General features: G+C 54.7%; 1 protein-coding gene across 1 annotated transcript in view; it reads left to right on the plus strand.

The window, feature by feature from the left end:
• Positions 1-3,427: 3,427 nt before the first annotated feature.
• Positions 3,428-3,560, plus strand: part of LOC108803389 (Wilms tumor protein 1-interacting protein homolog) — a 15,860-nt gene continuing 15,727 nt past the window's right edge. The window contains exon 1 of the mRNA XM_018575233.1: positions 3,428-3,560. The gene's annotated coding sequence lies outside the window, so the exon portion shown is untranslated.

Genomic DNA, 3,560 nt, shown 5'->3' on the forward strand with positions numbered 1-3,560 from the left:
CCATGGGAAGAGAAGGACCTGGTGGGAGGAGTCAGGGGGTCCTCCATGGGAAGAGAAGGACCTGGTGGGAGGAGTCAGGGGGGTCCTCCATGGGAAGAGAAGGACCTGGTGGGAGGAGTCAGGGGGTCCTCCATGGGAAGAGAAGGACCTGGTGGGAGGAGTCAGACTTCTACATGGGAAGAGAAGGACCCGGTGGGAGGAGTCAGGGAGTCCACCATGGGAAGAGAAGGACCTGGTGGGAGGAGTCAGGGAGTCCACCATGGGAAGAGAAGGACCTGGTGGGAGGAGTCAGGGGGTCCTCCATGGGAAGAGAATGACCTGGTGGGAGGAGTCAGACTTCTACATGAGAAGAGAAGGACCTGGTGGGAGGAGTCAGACTTCTACATGGGAAGAGAAGGACCTAGTGGGAGGAGTCAGGGGTCCTCCATGGGAAGAGAAGGACCTGGTGGGAGGAGTCAGACTTCTACATGGGAAGAGAAGGACCTGGTGGGAGGAGTCAGGGGGTCCTCCATGGGAAGAGAAGGACCTGGTGGGAGGAGCCAGAGTTCTACATGGGAAGAGAAGGAGCTGGTGGGAGGAGCCAGAGTGAGGAGACCGTCCCCAAATAATGTCCCCGGAGTAAGGAGACCGTGCCCAAATATTGTCCCCGGAGTGAGGAGACCGTCCCCAAATAATGTCCCCGGAGTAAGGAGACCGTGCCCAAATATTGTCCCCGGAGTGAGGAGACCGTCCCCAAATAATGTCCCCGGAGTAAGGAGACCGTGCCCAAATATTGTCCCCGGAGTGAGGAGACCGTCCCCAAATAATGTCCCCGGAGTAAGGAGACCGTGCCCAAATATTGTCCCCGGAGTGAGGAGACCGTCCCCAAATAATGTCCCCGGAGTAAGGAGACCGTGCCCAAATATTGTCCCCGGAGTGAGGAGACCGTCCCCAAATAATGTCCCCGGAGTAAGGAGACCGTGCCCAAATATTGTCCCCGGAGTGAGGAGACCGTCCCCAAATAATGTCCCCGGAGTAAGGAGACCGTGCCCAAATATTGTCCCCGGAGTGAGGAGACCGTCCCCAAATAATGTCCCCGGAGTAAGGAGACCGTGCCCAAATATTGTCCCCGGAGTGAGGAGACCGTCCCCAAATAATGTCCCCGGAGTGAGGAGACCGTGCCCAAATAGACCGTGACCAAATAATGACCGATTTGGTGCAGCGACGCATGGGGTTTCTCAGCTGCCAATGGGATGTGCGGGATCCCTTGTGTGTTTCTGTACCTGTAAGGAGGTGGGGCGTCCTCCTGACAGGCCTGCACCCAATTTGATATCTTCTGCCCCATGTGCTCCAAGATGGAGACTCTCATAGTTTAGAGTTAGGACCGCACTATAAGAGGTGCCTTGGCGCGGCAGTGCGGCTGTCACATCCTCTGCAGAAGACGTGTATCCAAACCTCTGTCATTGTCCTTAGTGGTGAGACAAGTTGTTTTACACGCCGGCCGGTGAGTGCGCCATGATGCCTTTCTACTGTTCAAAGCCCATTTCGTGTGCACCTCACTGTATAACTTGTAACAAATTGTTGAGTGCGTTTGTCGTTTGTTTTGTTTTGCCGCACCCAAATAATGTCCCCGAAGTGAGGAGACCGTCCCCAAATAATGTCCCCGGAGTGAGGAGACCGTCCCCAAATAATGTCCCCGGAGTGAGGAGACCGTCCCCGGACAAATAATGTCCCCGGAGTGAGGAGACCGTCCCCAAATAATGTCCCCGGAGTGAGGAGACCGTCCCCAAATAATGTCCCCGGAGTGAGGAGACCGTCCACGGACAAATGATGTCCCCGGAGTGAGGAGATCGTCCCCGGACAAATGATGTCCCCGGAGTGAGGAGACCGTCCCCGGACAAATAATGTCCCCGGAGTGAGGAGACCGTCCCCAAATAATGTCCCCGGAGTGAGGAGACCGTCCCCAAATAATGTCCCCGGAGTGAGGAGACCGTCCACGGACAAATGATGTCCCCGGAGTGAGGAGATCGTCCCCGGACAAATGATGTCCCCGGAGTGAGGAGACCGTCCCCGGACAAATAATGTCCCCGGAGTGAGGAGACTGTCCCCAAATAATGTCCCCGGAGTGAGGAGACCGTCCCCGGACAAATGATGTCCCCGGAGTGAGGAGACCGTCCCCGGACAAATGATGTCCCCGGAGTGAGGAGACCGTCCCCGGACAAATAATGTCCCCGGAGTGAGGAGACTGTCCCCAAATAATGTCCCCGGAGTGAGGAGACCGTCCCCGGACAAATGATGTCCCCTGAGTGAGGAGACCGTCCCCGGACAAATGATGTCCCCGGAGTGAGGAGACCGTCCCCGGACAAATGATGTCCCCGGGAACATAAAATAAGCCTCCCGTCTCCCACGCTGTCAGAAGCTGCATACAGCGTGTGCTGGTTACTATTTAGCTGTATACAGCTTCTGACAGTGTGGTAGACGGGAGGCTTATTTTATGTTCCCGGGGACATAATTTGTCCAGGGACGGTCTCCTCACTTCGGGGACGAATGGTCGCCCTATCATACACAGACACACGCTGTGGGAATCGGGTTCGTGACATGATTTCGGCACCGGGAACATTGATAAAAATTGGAGATTTTCCAGCTTTGGGCGGATTTGCTGGTATTATTGTTCCTCAATGTCCGATATTGTGAAGTAACACGGGATGGTTCCTGACCTATAGAGATGTCATGTGATAGCAGACAAACACTGGAGCAGCTGTGCATGGCAACCAATCAGCCTCTAGCTTCAGTTTGTTCAGTTAAGATTTGAAAATGAAAGGGAGAAGCTGATTGGTCGCGGCTCCGGATTTGATAAATTCCCCCCTAATGTATACATTGTAAGGTGTTATTTGTAGATTGGCCTCTAGAGGGCGCCCCGCACCCGCTCCCCACATACACATGGAAGGAGGGGGATTAGAATCTAATTAAAGTCTATTTGAAGGCAAAACTTAATTGTCATGGAGACAAAAATGAGCTGACAGGTCCACTTTATATAATAATAATAATAATAATGTCATATAAACACTCTCCGGTCCTTTTATTGTCATTCCATACAGAGCCCTCAGTCTCCATCACCCATTTATAATGGGAATATAGTCCTGGCGGTGGGCGGAGTTATCCCAGCCGAGGGCGGTACTTCTGCAATGGGAGGAGTGATTTCGCTGGTGGGCGTTCCTCCGTAGATGAAGGATGGGCGTCGCTGCTTCGGAGGTGGGCGGAGAGATTATGGCAGTGGGAGGGGGAATTCTGTCGGTGGGCGGTGCTCCTTCCTAGGTGGGCGGTGCTCCTTCCTAGGTGGGCGAAGAGATTGCAGAAGTGGGAGGGGGACGTCCTATCAATGTGTGTGACGTTTTTCTGGTGGGCGGTGATATCCCTGCAGTGGGAGGAGTCGTTTTTTGTTGGTGGGCGGAGTGATCCCGGCGAAAGGCGGGGTGAGGCGGTGACATTCCTCAGGGTCGCAGTACCCAGTGTTCCTCCGCACATTCCTCCGGCCGGGGAAGGCGGGAAGTAGTCCTCCGCGGAGGGAGTCTCGGGGCTCC

This window comes from Nanorana parkeri, unplaced genomic scaffold, assembly GCF_000935625.1.
Source record: "Nanorana parkeri isolate BGI_ZX_2015 unplaced genomic scaffold, ASM93562v1 scaffold3667, whole genome shotgun sequence".
NCBI classification, from domain to species: domain Eukaryota; kingdom Metazoa; phylum Chordata; class Amphibia; order Anura; family Dicroglossidae; genus Nanorana; species Nanorana parkeri.